Below are 20,905 nucleotides of genomic sequence, written 5' to 3'. Positions count from 1 at the left end.
TTTGAAGAAAAAGGTCAATTTTGAGAGGTCGAATGCACATGTATATGTGTGTGTGTGTGTGTGTGTGTGTGTGTGTGTGTGTGTGTGTGTGTGTGTGTGTGTGTGTGTGTGTGTATGCGTACGTGTGTGTGTGTGTGTGTGTGTGTGTGTGTGTGTGTGTGTGTGTGTGTGTGTGTGTGTGTGTGTGTGTGTGTGTGTGTGTGTGTGTGTGTGTGTGTGTGTGTGTGTGTGTGCGTGTGTGTGTGTGCGTGAGTGTGTGTGTGTGTGATTTCCCGTTTCATGTTTTTTTTTTTTTTTACAAAGCGGAATGAGCATTTTCAGCAGAGTTTTATCAAAGCATTTATGTCTAAATAATCAAGATGAATGTTTGCCGAGATAATGGCCATCATTCTGCAGACCGGTAAATCTTGAGGATGCGGCAAGCCAGACGAGGTATGCGAGGGGTTTATAGCACATACTGTATACGTTTCCATTTCCTCGAAGACAGATATGTCAGCAGCCCGGAAATAAAGTGACAGTGTTTCTTATTGAATTTAGGAGGCAAAGTGCAATCTAAAACATTGATAAATAAATACAGGAAGTATGAATATTTTTGTTTGTTTGTTTGTTTGTTTGTTTGTTTGTGTCGATTGTCAATTGAACCCCACCCCTCTCGCCTGACTGAGTCGTGCACGCAATTAAGTCTGAGAGTGGTGTCTATAAATCAACTTCCTGAACTGCATGTGAAGGAGATGAGCTTTTTTAAATTAGCACCATCCGCCGCTACCGCCTGCGATGTGAGGGTGTGCGGGTGGCGGAGAGCACTGGCATTCTGAAAATGATCAGTATGAAACAAGTTTAAGAAAATCAGGGTCATTCTTCAGCACGCCACAGGGGGGAGGAAGCTTGAGAGCGCTCACTCCCTCCTCCCCCCCCCCCTTCTCTCTCTTTCTCACAATCAGAGCAAAAGGCAAAAGTGTGGCAGTTTTGATGCCATGAAGTGAATTCCTTTTCATCACCATCCTCCACAAGGCTGCGTTATGTCCCTTTGCCCAACTTCCTTGAAGAAAAACAGTGATTAACACCACAGTCTAAGTACCGTAATATGGCTGCCACCGCGGCCCCCCTCTCTGTTGACACACTCATGTTTAGATTGCCATTCATCGTGCACATCCTGCTTCTTCAAAAGTGAACACTATATTTTTCGCCGTAGTCCCTCTCAAGTGTTCCTGATAACGCTAATCCCGTTTACGAACCATTTCAAATATACCTAACGCCTCACTCCACTTCAAGGCGCGTCTCCTTAGGAGAACCTCTGGCCCAGTGAACCGTCACACAAGAACAAAGAACGCCTCTGTCACCCCCTCCAACTCTCGTCCGTATTTCAGTTCCTGTTGAATATGGAAAAGCACACCAGAGTCAACGCAGAGAAATTACCAGAACTATCTGGGCCATTGACAGGCCTCCCCTGTGGTCAAATGAACCCCTCCTCCCCTTTCTGGTTTCCGTGGCCCACTGTAGATAACCAGCTGGGAGGAGGCGCTGCCCTGGAATTTGGATGAGTGTGACCGTGGTGTCGCACTCTGCCCTTAAATGGATTTTCTGTCTACAGGCTTCAAGAAGAGTTTTTATTGCTGAAAATTGACCACGACTTTATGTCGAGGTCAACCGAGGAAACTTCACTTATGTGCACGCATGAGACAACGTTTGACTGCAAGCCACCAACAACTAAAACATTTAAACCAGGGCTGTCCATACATTTTTCCTGAAATTTAGTAAATATACTAAAATGGATCCATCAAGGAATTACATATTGTTCACTTTTTATGTGTTTTGCAAAAACACTGGTTTCTGTTTAAGGCAATTTGGTGTAATTTAGGAAATTTTGGAGTCAAATAAATACCATCCAGACACATTAATGACTGAAACAAGCACAGTTTGTAATTAGCTGAAAAAGATAAAAAAAAAAACAAGATAAATTCACTGAGGAAGTAATGCCATATGCTCAAGACTAGTAGCAGAACGGAAATCAGGGAACATTTATTTTTGCATCTGAAATTGAATCATTCCTATTCACCATTATGGAGAAAGGTGTTGTTGCTACTTTTGTTGCAGATATTTTCTTTGGTGTATGCATATTTCGTGAATATCTTGTAGGCCATGTCAGTTTCTGGTTGTATCTATTTTTTTTTAAATGGACCTGAGCCTTTATGTTGGGCACCATTGGTCTAAAAGGAAGGACTTTCGTTGAAATGTTGATTGACATTTCTCCATGTGCTGGATAGTGCCGACCCGTTTAGCTGATGACGTTCTAAGTCCCACTGACCCGCTGGCACCAAAGCCACCAATTTTTGGCATCGGGACGGTGTCATGGGAGCTTCTGATTTTGCCCCTCAAACCAATTGGCAGATGCTGCCTTTGCACCACGTGGCCAGCGGCCGGGGGCGAGCCTGCATTGACATGTCTTTGCCATCACGTTTTCCTGCTTTGGGTGTTGAACCTGCAGCTGAGCTCACGTGTGATGGGGCAGCAGGAAAAGTACATGTGTCACACAGCAAGAAATCATCTTTGAAATTAGGTTAAAAAAGGTTCATGGAAGGCAATATGTTCTCATCAAATATTTAGCTCTGTTTCATCGCCCACATTGGCTGATGAATGATTGATGCCGACATGTTGCAGCACAGAGCCTGCTTTTTTATTTCAAATATAGCTTTAGTCATTTTAATGACTGGCTTCGCATGTTTTTATCACACATACCATATATGTTTGTATGACTTTCATCTGCTCTGGAATATTACTGAAATGTTATGCCTGCACATTACATACTGTTTGCTGTTAACTCTGATCTGTTTTGACATTTGAAAGCTATACCTGAAATGTAACTTTTGTTTACTAAAATAGATCTTCCACTGTATGTTAAATTGAGGAAAAAAATAGCATTCTTGAAATTGTATTTGCATATGCCATAAACATGTGTTTTGGACATTGCTAATATTCAAGCCTTGAAACAGTCCAGAGAGCTGTCTGTGTTTCCACAATATTTGCACGAGTTCCTAGAGAAACATTTGCCTGTTGGTTGTTGAAGGGTCATGGGAGAATCAGAGAATATTCATTCATGTCAGACAGGCCACTCTACTTATAAATACTCTTCATAATTGGATATAGACAAATGTGAAGATGATGATATACAGGACATGCTGTGTGTGTGCATGGAAAATGAACAGAATAAAAGGGTTAACCTTTTGAATGTAAATTGTTTCACCATTGAGATAAAATTAATGCTAATATGTCCAATAAATAAATTGTATCATTTTGTGGCTTTGCTTCCTGAAAGAGCGCCGGCCATCTGTGCCTGCGTGTGTGCATGCTGCAGTCCAGTGTCCACTGGGGAGGCTCGGCTGCTGCCCCACTTTTTTTTGCTCTCATGTCGGACCGGGACCATCTGACAAGGCTAACGACTAGCGTATCGTGTCTATATGTCTGCCCGCGGAGCAAGCCTTGCAGTTGTTTTCCAAAATACGTGGGGCAAGCGGTCATCATAAGAAATGACATTTTAATTAGGCCCATTGCAACCTGGGAATGTCGAGTGGCTCCACTTGGCGGGAAGTTAAAGTGGGGTTATGGCTATCGTATCTTCTCCTTTGGGCAATTGAAGCAGTGCAGTCTTCTGCTGTTCAGAGACTTTGAGTCTTGCTTATCCGTAGGGGTGTAGCTTGTTAATACTTTTTTTTCTTTTGCAAAGCATGAACAAACAACAATTCGAGTTTGGACTACACATGTTTTTTTTGGTTTTTTGTTTTTGTTTTTTGGCTCAGGCTTCACCCGGAGTTCTTAGCATTTGACTTGGGCATTTCTCAGATTCAGACATTAAAGTTGAAGTCCAACGATTTATTTCTTCCATAAAATATTTTGGAATATTCTGATTGGTTAACCTGACCACAAGGAAATCAGAGACAACAAACCGCATCGCTGGTTTGTTGTCTCTGATTTCATGTTCATTAATTAGCATTGAGTTTGGTGATGCTTTGTTGCCCTTTCTCACTGCGAGTTCAGTTATTTGTTCTTGGGTCGCCACTCATCACTTTGTCTTTCCCCGAGGTTAAAATACAGTTTCATTCTCCAAGGGTTTGATGCCATTTAGAAGTGTTGAGCATATTGACACTCCTCTACTTTTGTGGTCAAGAAAATCATATTTCTACTCATATATACAGTGTCACATGTAAACTACTAACACTTTTGATAGTATAGGTAATGTGCAGGATCCTCCACAACTATCACACATCATTAAGACAGGGAAGAAATGTCAGGCAGTCATCAGGTGAAAACTGATATCCAATACAAAGTATCACATAACTGTTTGAAGAAAATGATGAAGGATTCAAAAGGCAGTTTGTTATTGATGTACCAGATGTGTGTAAATACCATGAATAATGGTATTTGAATGAAGCCATGATCATCTTTCGGGAATATCAATGACAACTGAGCCCAATGGATAAACTGTTTCTGTCTTATTTGTTGGCTACTTACTACTTGTGACACCTAGAAACCCCTTTTCAGAGCTGCTACGATTGTGACCCATGTCACCATTAAATAATGCCAGTGATACCACTAATGCCTTGCAGTATATTGCCCCCAAACTGTGGGAAGCACTTCCTTTAAGAGCTTTCTCTTCAGCGGACTAAAAAACACTTAGATTGAGGCAACCATTACAGTAATCTAATTTTTAGATGCATTTATTTATTTATTTATTTTATTTGTGTACTTAGTTTTTTTTTCATGTATTGACTATAGGGGGCTTTCTCTTATATGTATGGTTATTTTGTAACTATGTGCCGATGCAACTTCGTGGAATAAAAAAAAAGGACCTACCAATGTCCGACTAAAAATGGTGGTCTACTCGACATGATTTACTTGACAGTTTGTGAGTGATGTGCAAGAAAAAAAAATCCATATTTCATGAAGGTGAGAGGATGTTTGTTTTGTGTGTGTGTGTGTGTGTGTGTGTGTGTGTGTGTGTGTGTGTGTGTGTGTGTGTGTGTGTGTGTGTGTGTGTGTGTGTGTGTGTGTGTGTGTGTGTGTGTGTGTGTGTGTGTGTGTGTGTGTGTAGCTGAATATTCATATTTCACAAAGAAGGTGAGATGGGAATTATTTCTGTGTAACCTCACATGAGCAAACAAACGGAAATGTGACTGTTGCGTGGAAACCTGAAGTAAGCCAGTGGCTAGTGCCTCACAGCTCGCTAATCAAGTAAACTCAACATCAGAAAGAATAGGTAATTTGAGACACAAAAAGAATAAGTAATTTGGGAGGCACATACCCAAGTGGCCAAATTATTTATGCCTAATGGAAATGGGGTGTGTGCATTCATTTGCAATTAAGCCATGTGCATTATTACCTGTCACTGGAAGAGGCCGCTAATGCAGCACAAAGCCTCATGGTGTGGCTTATTCCAGATTTAGGTGAGAGAGTGGGTCCTGCTTAAAATGTTTATTTTTACTTCAGTCAATATGCTTTTTGATATAACCTTCTAACCAGGCTACTACCAGACATATCTGACAGCAGTGGCAGGCCGTAAGGGCTGGACTAAAAAAAATGAGACTCACAGACTGATGTTAATTATATTTTGTCTTATTAAATAATTTCAAATTGTCTTTCAGCTTCCTTTCATTGCTTTTCCCCTGTCGTGCTGCTTTAAGATGTGCTTTTGTATTTAAGCTTTTAACCAATCACATTTGCGCCATCGTTTGTTACCCTTGCTTAATTAATGGTAAATATAATAATAATAATAATAATAATAATAATAATAATAATAATAATAATAATAATACATTTAATTTACAAGCGCCTTTCTGAATACTCAAGGACACTTTACAACAAAGACAACACACAAAACAGTAAAATCATGCATAAAACAATAAATAATAAAACAGCACAATAAATTAGACCATGTAAGCAAGTTTAAACAGGTGGGTTTTCAGGTGAGATTTGAAAGTAGGAAGGGAGTCAATGTTGCGGATGTTGGGTGGAAGTTAGTTCCAGAGTTTAGGAGCGGAGCGGCTGAAAGCTCTGCACCCCATCGTTGTGAGACGGGCAGAGGGCGTGTAGAGGTGGAGGGAGGAAGAGGATCTGAGGGCCCGAGTAGGAACGGAGATTTGAATTAGGTCAGACAGATAGGGGGGGGGGGGGGGGGGGGCAAGGTTATGGATGGCTTTAAATGTAAACAGAAGTATCTTGAATTCAATACGGAGTTTAACAGGGAGCCAGTGGAGCTGTTGGAGGACAGGAGTGATGTGGTGAAATGAGGGGGTTTTTGTGATGATCCGGGCTGAGGAATTTTGGACTAGTTGGAGTTTATGGAGACATTTTTGATTGACCCCGAAAAGAAGTGAATTACAATAATCGATACGGGAGGTGACGAGACTGTTGACGAGGATAGCAGTGGTGTGAGGGGTGAGAGAGGGACGGAGACGATTGATATTGCGGAGGTGAAAATATGCAGACCGGGTTATGTTATTTATGTGGGAGTGAAAAGATAGTGTGCTATCAAGGATGACACCCAGGCTCTTAACCTATCCCTTTGCTGAAGATTTTGCTCCAGTTGTCGTTTGTCGTCATGGTGCACAATGCAATGTTTGCGTTGCGTTGTCTGCTCAAAGGCACGTGGCCTCTTTCTAAGCAGCTTTCAAAACTCTCCAGTACACTTTTCAGTCATGGTATAGTCCGAAGCACGAAATAGCCTTCTGATTGGCTGCCGTGCCGGGTATGCAAACGTTCGTTTGGCAATTTGCATACTCGGCACGACAGCCAATCAGAAGCCTGTTTCGTGCTCCGGACTATACCGTTACTGAAAACTGTACTTGAGAGTTTTGAAAGCCCCATAGAAAGAGGAGGCCATGGGGCATCTAGCGGTTTGCTTTTAGCGTTTGCTTTATTGAATAAAACAAACGTTTGATTTGAAATAAATCTTTTTTTTTTCTTGAAGAAGTTGTCGGCCACCTGGGCCGAGACGATTTGAAAGTTGTACGCCCGACGTAAAAGTTGTACGCCCCGGGCCTGCGGGCAGACATTGTTTCAAACACGGCTGTCCCGTCTAGTACAGTACAGGACGTATAGTAAATCACACCACACTTTTTTTTTTATCGTAGCAGCTGCGGATTGATTCCGACGTAGCACTACTGGAGGCCTAAGAGTGACATGCCAGGCCCGCCACTGTCTAACAGTATGTGACAGTATTCGTTATTTCACTAACCCTGTATGTCTACGTGGTAGCAAATAGTCAATAAATTCTTCTGGCATTTGACCATGGCAGAACCATAATGTTTTTAGACTTCTTTTTGATCAATTATATCAATGTGGCTTAGTGTGTATGTGTGTGTGTGTGTGTGTGCGTGTGTGCGTGTGTGTATGCGTGTGCGTGTGTCTGTGTGTGTGTGTGTGTGTGTGTGTGTGTGTGTGTGTGTGTGTGTGTGTGTGTGTGTGTGTGTGTGTGTGTGTGTGTGTGTGTGTGTGTGTGTGTGTGTGTGTGTGTGTGTATGTGTGTGTGTGTGCGTATGGGTGTGGGTATGCGTTGCTTTGACAAGTATTCTGGCAGCAAACATTTTAAAATGTTCAACAAAACAGACAGACTGACATCATAGTTCCATCAGGACCATTCAATTTTAAAAATAAATAATAAATTTTACCTGAGAAATTCTGAGACAGGCCTGCAGAACTCAAACGTACATAATGAAATTTGAGCTTCTTCAGCCAGGCCTCACATTAGCTGAATGGCTCACACGTGCCCAGAGTAGACTCCCTTAAGAGCAAAACTCCTGTTAAGTATGAGATTCCTAAGAGGCACAGTGTTGGAAGGACCTTGCTTTTTTAAATATACCAGACATTCTGGGGAATATAATGGCTTCTCTATATAATTAAGAATACCACGTTAGAGGTATTTGTGTGTCTTTGTGCCACACTTTACTGGCTGCTGTGGCGGCCACACAGATAGCTCTGACTATTTAGAAATAATCAATAATTTACATTTAAAAGTATTTAACCATTTGAGAGCTTCTTCTACTGGCCACGGTTGGTAACATAAACATTCTCAAGACGAAGGCAACATAAAAAAAATCAATAAACCTCCTTTGTCCACTTTGTTTCTTGTTTTTAATCTTTGCATCTTCTTTTTAATCCTTTTAATCTTTGTGGTTATTTAAAATTGTTGTCTGACTTTAGAAATTTGTACAATTTGGCTCTATTGTGGCCACTTTAGCATATGTAAATCAAAGATAAAATAGTTTCACATGAACAATCTTATACTTTTGCGAAAACTGCATCTTGGTTGTATGGCAACTTGAGTGTGCTTGAGCTTCATGGATTCATCGCCAGGAAACAAGCGCTAATTGTACAAATGAACTAGATGAGATAAGCTTACCTTTCGCCCTAGGATCTCCGCTTTGAGATAGAGGTAGAAGTAGGACATTCGGGATGGCTTTGGCGATTGCCGTGCCTGCTGTATCAACCTCCAGTAATAGAGCATCTTTGACACAGAGGCCCATTCTCATCCATCATCGCTCACTTAATGTACACTAGTGAGGTATCATTGTTCTGATGGCCCTCCTTAATGGGCCACCGTTGAGGGAGGTCCTGGGGGGTGGTTTTTGGGCAATTAAGCAAACAGTGTGTTTAACAGACTCTAATTGAGACAACAGGAGCGCATAGCTGTAATGAACTGAGTCTCCCTGAACTGGTGTCATGATTAGCCATTGTGTTTAGTAGCAAACGCAAAGATGGGCAAAAACTTTGTTGGGATGCGGCGCTAACAATGACTTAAATGGATTTTGGACATCTGCTTTAACATATAAGTCTATACTACACTATTAACGTCTATTAACGACAGTAGAAATTCACATTTTATTTTATACTGTGTGTTTATGTGTATAAAAAGGGACACACAAATCCCGTTAATCGCAAGAATTAAGGCAGTGATACTCATTTACTAAGGATAACGTTTGCTGATGAATTTCAGTCAGTTAGACAAAAATGTTTTAAAATTATTTAAGCGGCAGGATAATTTTGTCCGTTTTTCTTCTGAATAGTTCGGACATTTATAATTATTCAAGTTAACTATGGGAATCTTTCCAGTTAGTACGGCTTGTGTGAATAATCAAGAGTAGTAGCAAATCTATTGAGAAATATTTATTTGAGAAAAAAAAAAATATAATAATAATGTCAAGTCGATTGGACTCTGTGATGTTACGGAATCCTGCGTGGTGTCTTGTGTCCTAATTAGGGAGGAGTCACCTGAGAGGAGGGGTACATCTTTTGTGGCACGGCAACCTTCACATTGGATTTTGAAATTCATAAAAAAATGTGGGTCAGAGAAGACCTACATCTATCTACAGAAGTTACAGATTCAAGCATTGGCACTGTCTTGCTGAACATCGTTTTTTTAATTCCTCTACCAAGTCTCTAGTGACAATTACTCATTAAAAATATTTAACAACATTTTAATTGAAGAATTAATTACCTTCGGCAGGACAAATTTCATCTGGGGACCTATCGCCCGGGCCGCTGACGTGTTGGAGTGGGCGGTGTTTTTGGCGAGGAAGATTACATCAGTTGCGCGGCCCGTCGTGAGTAACCGGCGAGACTCGTGATAATTCATGAGTAACCGCCCTCGTGTGTGCCGCGCTACGATGTGAGCTGCAGCTCACACCGTAGCGTCCAAAACAAATGCCATTGGTGGCGTCTGCATTATTTAGAGCGTTTGACTGAGTAACAAAAACAACAACAGAGATGGGAGGGAAAATACTTAATTACAATCCCCCAAACAGCAAATGAGTTTTGAACCAACACTCCCCATCCTTCCCAATATCCCCGCCTCTACTACTACTAACCTGTCTCAGCTTTTCTTTTTACCTGCTGCAAAGACGAGAATCCTGATTACATTCCCTGCATGTTTATGTCTGCTTTGCACCTCCCTCCTTTGTCTGCCTCCTGTTTAGCCTGCGCATTTGATTAGTTAATCACCCCCCCCCCCCACAGTTGCTGCCACCACCTACCCCCTCCTTCCCACAGCCTCCCCCTCTTGGTCCTCAGGTGGAGGCAGAGAGCTCGGGCTTCTCATCCAGCCAAGCTGTTCTGTTGGAAGAGAAAGGAGGCAGCTGTGTTTACAGCCTGGGTCCTGGCGTACATTTAACGGAATCTATTATTCATATCGCTCAGTATCAGAGCGAGATCTCCCGCCACCTGTCTTGCTGACAAGCTCGCCCCCTTTTGTGGCGCTTTCTGTTCTGAGCAAATTATGCTCGTCTTGATGAATTGACTTTTTATGAGCGCTTCCGTAGTGCCTGGGCATTCTTGTGCTCAGCCAGGGGCCATCAACGGTCCGGGGTGATTGTTTTAGTCAGTGGGCAAACATTTGGAGGAGAAATTGTATTTTTTTAAGTTATTTTTTTTACAGAATGTCTCCTGTCCTTGCGGTTTTCCAAGTCTGTCCCCATTCTTTACTTCTCTCAGTAGTAGTAGTTTAGCTCCCTTGCCTGCTACCTGATGAAGCATCTTCCTCCTCTTTTAATGAAGAGGGAGGTGCACTCCCTTCATCAGATCTGGGAAGTTATGAGAACATGATTCATAATTTATAAAGGTACCTGCTTTCATCTCGTTTGCATAAAACTAATTCCTCTGTAAATGCTATTCATTACAATATATTCTCCTTCAATGTTGGTGCTTAAATTATGACGCCTGGGCAAGCTAGTGCCGCTCTGGGACTGGTTTGTAGGCGAGGGAAGAGAGGTAATGATGAGTTGTGAAAGGCGGAGTCTGAGGCAGAGCTGAAGACAACTAAGGAGCTTGTTCAGCAGCTTCACATTTGCAAACCGACAAACTGCTACACAGCACATCTGAGATGAGAGAGGTGCATAAATAACTTGAACAAATGCTTCTCTTTGGAACGATCCTACAATTAAAACTTTATTCCCTTGCTCAGAAGGGGATTTGGCGTGAGCATTGATGATGAAAATTTAGTACATTGACATTTGACATCCAATGCCCAATGCACAACAACATTTGACAACCACACCAGGTTTGCTAAAGAGAACTGAAACCGGAGTGTGCACCGAACGAAAACTGTCCTTATACTGTCTAGTAGGTTATGTAACTGCACAATGTCGCATAGAAGCCCAAACAAGTCTTACTCTAGAAGAGATCATAATCATCGGCAGACATACAACACAGGAAAATTAGATTGAATTTACACTGCACGGAAATGGGGAGACAAACTTCTTCTTTTCCTTTAGGTTTTTCCCTTCAAAGGGTCGCCACAGCGAATCAGTGTCCTCCATCTTCAGAGGTTTGATTCGCATGTTTGTTTTGAGCAAGCTTTTACGTTGCATGCCCATCCTGACACAACCCTTTGTATTTATCCAGGCTTGGGACCGGCACAAGAAGACACTAGCTTGTGTCCCCCTGTGGCTACAGAACAAGCAACTCCATGAACTTAATCAGAATCAGAATCAGAATCAGAATCATCTTTATTGCCAAGTATGTAGAACACACAAGGAATTTGTTTCTGGTCGAACACGCTGCACTAGTATTATCAGCAAAAAATTTGCAAAGAGGCACTATACAATTCCATTTGGGCTACTGTTCAAAGAGTTAATGGCTAGGGGGAAGAAGCTGTTTAAATGTCTGCTGGATTTGGTGCGCATGGATCGCTACCGCCTGCCTAATAAAGGTGAAGATGCTCAGAAAAAGTTTCAGCACCTAAAAAATGGAAACAAACTCAGTTAATCATCATAAATAACAAACATGTATGGCCCATGATTACAAACAACCCTTGAAGGTGCAACAAGTGGGGGATTCATCAAATTGTTTTAAAGCGCATGCGCAAAACTGAGAAAAATGCGATGCTCGTTACCCGTTGCGTCCCCTTAGTATTTTCCCGCGGAAGAACAAAACAGTTAGCGTTCAATTACCACTCACCGTAGGTCGTAGGACATTTAAAACACAAAATATAAAATGACAACAGAGCAAGTGGTGCCCGGTGGGCCAGTGGATAGTGTGTCGACCTCACAGCGGAGGTACTAGGTTGAAGTGAAAACAGTGCTTTCTTCGTATCATTTCACCAACGCTTTATCCGTTTGAAACTTCCAACACCAGAACGGCCAACCGAGACAAACACTTGGAAATATTTGGTATTGGGGTCTTCATCCTGACAGTACAAGTTTACAGGTACTATCATCATATCGTCATCAGACCTCTTCCAGATGTGGATACAAATCTAATATCTGTCAAAGGGAACTTATTGCAGCATTGCATATACCTGTATTTCGATTTTGTATTTGTTCCTGATTACGTTTATGTTCCCACGACTTAGTTTTGACGCTTGTCGTGTTATACTTGTAAAGTATGTATGCCAACACAGCCCTACCACATACACTGGATATGTATACTTGTATGTCACTTATAATATACATTTAAAGAGAGCAGATGTCAGCATAAAATCAAAACGAGGCCCTTGGAAATGCAGTATAAATTCATCCTCGGGCCTCCTTCAACAAATGTTTTCCCAGTTCTGGCTGTCCTAAAATTCAACTTTCAATCCGTCAGTCTAAGTGCCCGAGTGAGGCTGTGAATAGGGCGAGGTGCAGAGAAATAAATCAAGGTCCAAGGAATGGTAATCCTCGTTGAATATTTTGGTCTGATTCATACAAATAACATTGTCCTCACCATCCGTCCAAAGAGGGACCTTTCCAGTTAGCGGTGAGCGGCAACGGCAGAATAATTAATGAATGGCCTCCTTTGTGTCAGTAATAAAAAAGAAACAAATTATGTTATAATGCAACTGCTGCTCATTTGTCACAGCCAAATAAAATGTCAAATTAAAGTGAGGCGGGCCCCGGTGTTTGTGCAGTGGTGTGCACGTTACCTGATTCATCGAGCGACGGCGGGCTTGGAACGATGAGAAGGTTTCTTCAGCCGTCATCTGTACAAATTTGAAGGTTTCGGACGTTTCGCCTCCTATCCAAGACACCTCCACCGCACGGACACCTCCTCCGCCTCACGCCTCTTAATGAAGGTGCACGTTATTACTCAGTGGATTTATTGAAAGTATATTAATAACCAAGATTTACACGAATGGATCTTTCATTGAAACGTCCGAAACCTTCAAATTTGTACAGATGACGGCTGAAGAAACCTTCTCATCGATGTACCACTCCTGTACGACTGAGAGCTTACACAGACGGCGGGCTTGGAAGTAAACAAGCAGTCAACAGGAGCCTATGTGGACCCAAAATGAAGATGAGGGCTTACAAAACATTTAACAAATCCACACCAGCATATATTGCCCTCCTAATGAGCAAGACTATCGACCTCAGAAGAGAATGACCTTTGAACACACATCATGACCAAGCTAGGGGACACTAATGGGAATGAAACATTGGTTATCGCTACACAATTCAAATAGAGTAAAATTTATCTCTGGAGATCAATGTACATAAATATACTAGCAACGCACATTATGCCAACTTGTGGATTTTGGACAAACCTGAGTCTGAGCTTGCGCTCAGACAAATTCAATATATCAAGTGCAGATGATTGTCACATGGCCAGTAAAAAAAGAACGAAAATATTTTCTGTATTGCATACCAATTACACAAAATCTGTGGAATGATAACTACCTCACGTGTTATACTACAATATACTCAATTATCAATGTATGTGTGCTACTCCCTCTTTGAAGATGAACTCCTGCCTTTGACTTGCTCCAATTTCTCTTGATGAAGAGGTAAGCATCTTTAGAGATTTAGAGGCATTTGTTTGCTGTCAGTTTAAGTATTTCAATACATCGTTGTGCCTCATACGCTGTATCAATACGATTGTATCTGCTCTTTCCATCAGGCTATGCGGTTGAGACAAACGCAAACAACGCAAGACACGCTTCTGTGGGTCTTCAATATTCATAAACAACGCAGTTGGACACTAACCGGTTACACGACGCAGATGCTTTGAAAGAGCGCACATTCCGCCCATGTCGGCAGAGGCCCACATTCTTTTCACCAAGCAAAGGGAGGAGCTGGTTTGTGCAATCAGCGGCATTCTGTACATATTAAACAGCACAGGTTCATTTTAATTAGTGTGCAATTTGATCACTGCCATTTCCCGTGGGAGATGGCGATGATGTTAATAACATGAGTCCTAACATAGCAAGTAGCAAATACAGAGAGCCATCAGGAGAGGCACAAACTGTCTCCCGTGTCAGGGAGTGGAAGGATCTTCATTGTCAGACAAGCGCACGGATACCTCCTCCGCCTCACGCCTCTTAATGAAGGTGCACATTATTACTCAGTGGATTTATTGAAAGTATATTAATAACCAAGATTTACACGAATGGATCTTTCATTGACCTTGAATAAAAGACTGATGGGAGAAAGAATAATCAGTCACAGAGTGAGTGAAGAAGTCACTTCCAAAGTGTGAAAATGATGGCTGTGTGGATGATATGTTCATGTTAGGTTTGTCACACTTCTGTTTTGATCAAACAGGTATGCACATACAGATTTTTGACATCTTGATTGATACATTTGGGGGCTGAGAAAATAAATGTATTCTAGAACATACAATAAAATGATAGAGGAGCTAAACTGGGACTATATAGATTTCTGATGGAGGTACAGCATCCCCTTATCTCGGAGTAGTGCCCCACCTATTTGGAGGTCATGTGATAACACCGATAGAAAAGCTGCTTAACATGGCACCAACTCGCATCAAGACATAAATCGCAATTATAAACACACCAGCGTCGAGCTTGCGGGAATGTCATTAAATAGTCAAGCAAGTAAGGGATAAATATAAATAAGGGATAAATAAATAATTCAACAAATTGATAAATAAAAAAAGTGGTGGTGGTTGAGCAGAAGGATGGGGTTAAGTGGCCAGGGGTTGTCGAGGAGGGGCCTTGTGGACGAACCTATTGCAAACCGAGGACAATTTTTGCACGTGGAACATTTAACGTCTGTACAATCTTGAACCTTGGCACCAGTTTAGGCATCTGCTGCTGGCCCCCCTCTGCCAAGCTGCTGTGCTCACACAAACATCTGTTTCCGCTCACACACAAACACGCATACGCACGCACGCTCACACACACACACTCACACACACACACACACACACACACACACACACACACACACACACACGCACACACACACACACACATACACATACACATACACATACACATACACATACACATACACATACACATACACATACACATACACATACACATACACACACATATTTGTGCCTGTGTGTGTTGGGGGACATGTTTGCAGTGAGGTTATTCAGGGGATGAAAAATCAGACATCGCTATATTTCACCGTTCTATCTGGGTTCTTTCAAGCACCTTTACGCACCCCGTTGGGCAATTTCCGTCTTCTCCGATCAACTTGCAGGCACTCATTATACTATCCATATCCACCTGTGATAAAGATTTGTTTTCTAAAGCCTCGTTTAAGGTGTAATTCATTCAGCAATGTGCAACAATTACCTCCCCGGTGGTCCTAAAATCTAGTCATATTGTCATCTCAGGCTAAATATTAAAATAAGGGGATTAAAGCATTTCTTGTTGATATATTGCATTACAGAAGATCCCTTGTTTTGACTCTAAACCTTGAAGTTTGGAGCTCCAGGTTGTTTTACCTCCATTAGCCTGTCCACTGTGCTGATTCTGACCCCTTGTGTGTTGCTAACAGCACTTTTGGTCCAACCTGGGGCTATTAGCAACGTTAAAATAACACTTTTTAAAAACATCAGCCCATAAACATGTCTAATGATGAAAGCCCCCCTCCTTGTGGACAATAAGGACCCCTAAGAGCCACTCAAACATCTGTTTGCGACACATAATATGGGTTTTGGGAAGTGTTGTAAATCAGCTGTTTACTCTCAATGTGAGGTGTAGCACCACCTTGGCGACCCACTCCCCATCATAACTTCCTCACCCGAGTTAGCCATGCGGCTGAGCAATCAGGACGTAAAAGATGGCTGTTGACATGTCGTGGTTGGGGAACTCAGAGGGCACTTGCTGGCATCATGCTGGTATCAGAATGAAGAGCGGGCAAATCACAAAGAGAGTCTCCGTGTGCAAAGTTGAATACACGTATGGGCAGAGTTGGTAAATGGAAACACATTCTTTGTTCCTGGTGTCTGCCTTACATCTGCTTAACTCTATGAATGACCTGGAGGTATGTCGGCAAAACCTGTGTGCGGCTGGAGATTCACACACATCAAATTTATTGTTTCTTCAGTTTATCTCCATGCGCTCATGGCTATTCGATTGCTTGCTCTGACACCGTTCTGCCCTCTCACTTCTGTTGTATAATGTGAGTAAATGAATTTACATTAATATAGCTGATTGAATCAGGACAAAAGTGGTATCACCAAAGCCAGACTCTAAGCCACTGAAACTGCACAATATCAGGTCCGTGTTGCATATTTTTAGCCTGAAATATGCCACCTCTTCCATATAACAGAAAGTAGAGATGACTCAGTCCCATCTGATTGTTAACAGCCTTCCATTTTCTATACCGTTTATCTTCATTAGTGTTGTGGGTAAACTACGGTCTATATAGGCCGACTGGGAAAGAGGCTTCATACACCGTGGACCGCTCACCAGCCAATCACCAGGCACATACAGAATAGACCAACACGAACTCACACTGTCATTCACACCTAAGGGCAATTTAGAGTCTTCAATAGAACCAATATGCATGTGTCTGGATTGTGGGAGGAAGCCGCAAGGAAAACACAACGACACAAGGAAAACACCACGCAGGAAGGCAGGAGCCCTGATTCAAACTACCACCCTCAGACCCGTTAAGGCGGTTTTGCTAACCAGTCGTTCGCTACGCCGCTTGAATGATTCAATACTTCACTCATCCACGTTGCCATTTTACCATGTTATTTTAAGAAAAATGTGATTTCTCTCACATTGGCAGCGCAAGCAGGAAACATCTCAGATAACCAGACAGCAAATACTGAATGATGGACTCTGCTCGTTTTTCACCTGGATCCACCACATAACGACTTCATCATTTTTCAGAGGTAACAAGATGAAGGATTATCCCCTTTGGCCCATCCACCTGGAGATAAATTGACTCACAATCCCCTGAAGCAGCGCTGATATTCTCTGGAATTAGACAGTTAACCACATTACCTAACGTGATGTGATGGATGCTGTGCCGTTCTGCAGGGTCAAGGGTCAGTCAACCAAGCAACCCCGCCTCAGCCCCACAAAGCCCAAGACAGATGAGGTGGAGGCTGGTCGCCATGTTTGCTCAGCCTTACTCCAGCAAGCAATCTGACACTTGATTGAATGTCACCTGAAGTGAGCATGATGTTAGATGAGTAGCAGAGGCCTTTGTTGGAATGACTGGGTTGAAGCATCTCAGAAAACAAACTACCTTATGTTATAATTGCTCTATTGAAATGAAAAATGATGCTTGTTTGGGTTTGGGTGAATCCAAAAGAACCCTTTAAAATCAGTTCAGCATTGCATTTAGTAGTCTGTAGAGTCTACTTTTTTGTGTCTAGCCTACTGTCTTTATTCTTTTACCACCGGCAGTATATCCAGATATGTACAATTGAAATAGATGCTACACTGACAGTTTGGTTTGAGCATGGTAAATAAACCAAAGGTGAAGAATGTCAAAGACTCATCGACATGGAAAATAACAATCTGTTCCAAGTTGCCTTACCTGGGTAAACAAAGGCTAAATATTAAAAAAAATCTGACAACTAAAATAGACATAGTTTCAAATGTCAGTGGTATATTCACTAATGTTTGCTTTCCATTAAATATACATGCACAACATTTGAAACAGAGGCTATGTGAGTTTAGAGAGCCAGAGCATAGGGAAAAAAAGAGCCCTTAATCTGCCACTAATCAAAGCAGACAGTCACCTACAGCAAGGTGCGACTCCACGCTGGGAAGCAGGAAGCAGACAGCTCAGATCAGCGCACCAATCTGCCAAGTTATTAATATTCATCAGTCTGAGCAAGTTGGAGGGCGGCCCAATGATCAGTATGCACTTGACGCTAGAGCTAAGTGACTCGTCGGGCGAGCGCACATATCAAGGTAATGCCTCGCATTAACCTGAGGCCGTCTATTTGAAGCCGGTGAATAGGAAGCGGCTTTTTGTTACAATTAATTACAGTTGACAACAATGCTTCCATGTTCCCTCCTGCTTGTTCTCCTCATGCCTTGCATCCATCCTCTCACCCCCATAAGGCTTTGTCAGGGTGGGAGAGCCATCTGTGATGCATGCTGATCTTCGATCTGTGAGCGATGGTCAGCAACTTCTCAACTTGTTGGAGGTTCTTATCTTGTTGCCAAACAGGATTACTTTAGCAGGGACAGATGCGGTTGGATAGAGTTGCTTCACCTCCCCGTCAACGAAGCAGGCGGCAATCAGATAGCAGCTAATGCTTTTTTTCTTTGCTATGTCACAGCTCTGTTCGGTGCTACTAATCAGAGAAGAGCAAAGAACTGCGGCTGACAAATGGGAGAAAAGCAACAGCAAACAACGTGCAGAGAGTTTTGTCACTGTGGTGACGGGATGGGGTGGGGGGTGATGTAGTAAATGGGTTGTTGGTGACGGTGGAGCTAATGTCCCTGGCTCAGCAGCTTTGAGGGTCCAAGATGTGAGAAATGACGGGTTGATTTATCACAGGGGAAACTGAGCCACAAAGTACAATTTTCTACATGGATCACAGACAATCATTCATAATGATGTGGCCACCTGACAGCAGCAGATCTGTGTGATGTGTCAGGAGTGTAAGGCAGTGAAAATGAACATCAGGTAACTCTTTCGAAAGCCATTACAAAATGTGCTGATGGAAGAGTTGGTAAGGAAAGTTTCTGATAAAAGAAGACAAACGTGATTCAATGAGATTTACGACACACAAAGGTGATGTCACCAAAGCTGGCCTCACAACTCTACTGATCATCAAGTGGCGCAAGGAATGTTTCTCTTGACCTCTGACAAAGCCACTCTATCAACTCTCCCCTCAAATGAGGACCACACATAAACAAACAAATAATTCCTCACAAATAAAAACATTTTGAATTAAAGCAGCATTCTATCTGTCTCCGATCACTTTTGGCTGACCGAATACCTTTTCTTTCCAGTGTATTAAGTTGATAATACTTTAATGTGCATTTGATCAACACAATGTAATGATTATGTTGTTATGTGATTGTGGTACAAAAAAACAGGAACATTTTGCACTACTTTCCATCCTTCCTGCCTGCGAGTGTGATGCTTGTGTCCCACTTTTGATGTCACATGAGTCCAAGTAGCTGCGAGCGACGTGCACAAGGACACAGAGGTGTATGGCTAATGCAGCATGAAACCCTGCTCTGGATCACATGTGCAGGATGCAGCCTCCAGCAGCGAGGAGATCGAGGTGGAAAGAGGAGTGTTGCTGTAAGGAATCATAGTCCCCGTTGTCTCATTTCTCCCGGGGTGGCGACTGTGTACTCCCCCTCTGTCCGAGGACAGCGGTGTATGCGTGTATGTATGTTCGGCGGTGGTGGGGATTTGTAAGAGCGGACGGGCCCTGCAGGGACCTCACTTCTGTTGTCCCTAGATCAGGAGCCATGTGCTGAGTTTGGCAGCCTGTCTATTCTGTGCCAGCCTCAGGTTTCTCTGCAAGGGAGGATGAATGAGGGGGGTCGTGGACATGGTGGATTTTGGCTAAGACAGGTTCACACAGTGACATTGGTTTGTCCATGGCTGCCATTTTAAATATATTCTTGTTTAGATTAAAAACAACAACAAAGAAGCTTGCAAAAACAGAGCTAAGGAGTACTCAACACATGCTTATGAAATGTTTTAATTACAGGTGAAAGGGAACTTCAACATTAATTAATTCAAAATGACAAAAAAATGACAAAAAAAAAGACAATAAAGGCAAAGGGAGGATTTAAACTAAGTAATATAAATTCCAAACAAAGTAAGAAAGCAAACATAAAAAACAGCATAGCTAGACTGGGACAAAAACAGCAAACACAAACACTGAACCAACAAAGACAGAAAGAAACTAGAAATTTTAAATCCAACATGAAACACCTGCACAAGATACAAGTGACTGAGGGAGCTGATTGGTCAACACATGCATAAAACTTCATTAAACCGGTTTGGTGGGTTGAGGTTCAATTTGGATCATTCATACAATTAGGCAACATAGGATTAGTAATACTGATGAGGTGATACCGGTCGAATTGGGGAAATCAGGCCAGTCATTAGTCAGAACGACGGGAACTATCAGTGGACCAGCTGCAGGGAGTAGTCCTCTGCTCCCCCCAACCTGAGAGCAGGGACCTGTCATAGCAGAGTCCGGCACCGCCATGTCTGGACAGTAGGGCTATATATATTGGGCCTAATCTACCAGTAAGACTTTAGTTTGCTGACGAAGTTTCTTGGATAAGAAGCAAAATGTCCGACAACTTCAAAGAAGTACCGATGACGGCTGAAGAAACCTTTTCATCGATACCGGTGGAAGTGGGGCATTCAGGCCAGTCGTTAGTCGGTACAATAGGAACAATCAGTGGAGTGGCAGGGAGTAGTCTTCTGCTCCCCCCAACCTGAGAGCAGGGACCTATCATAGCAGAGTCCGGCAACACCATGTCTGGACAGTAGGGATATATTTAGGGCCTAAACTACCAGTAAGACTTTAGTTTGCTGACAACGTTTGTTGGATAAGAAGCGAAACGTCCGACACCTTCAAAGAAGTACAGATGACGGCTGAAGAAACCTTTTCATCGATGGACCACTCCTATACGACTGAGAGCTTACACAGACGTGATGTCAGTTCGGAAACAAAAAAGTGACACCGGTTGTTCTTTAAAACCAGACTGAGGAAGTCACTTCAGAGCGGA

At 42.4% G+C, this 20,905-nt stretch overlaps 1 long non-coding RNA gene across 1 annotated transcript in view; it reads left to right on the top strand.

The window, feature by feature from the left end:
• The window catches only part of LOC148903417 (uncharacterized), a 34,163-nt gene extending 19,626 nt beyond the window's left edge, over nucleotides 1-14,537 (top strand). Inside the window, exons 3-5 of the long non-coding RNA XR_016115199.1 lie at nucleotides 11,389-11,502; nucleotides 13,706-13,750; nucleotides 13,864-14,537. This is a non-coding gene — a long non-coding RNA (uncharacterized LOC148903417). The remainder of the gene's footprint in view (nucleotides 1-11,388; nucleotides 11,503-13,705; nucleotides 13,751-13,863) is intronic.
• The last annotated feature ends 6,368 nt before the right edge of the window (nucleotides 14,538-20,905 follow it).

Source organism: Hippocampus bargibanti, linkage group LG01 (genome assembly GCF_051943395.1).
Source record: "Hippocampus bargibanti isolate YZ-2025 linkage group LG01, ASM5194339v1, whole genome shotgun sequence".
Classification (NCBI taxonomy): Eukaryota; Metazoa; Chordata; class Actinopteri; order Syngnathiformes; family Syngnathidae; genus Hippocampus; species Hippocampus bargibanti.
Note: the sequence above shows the minus strand (reverse complement) of the source record. Positions and strands in the feature narration are given on the sequence as shown.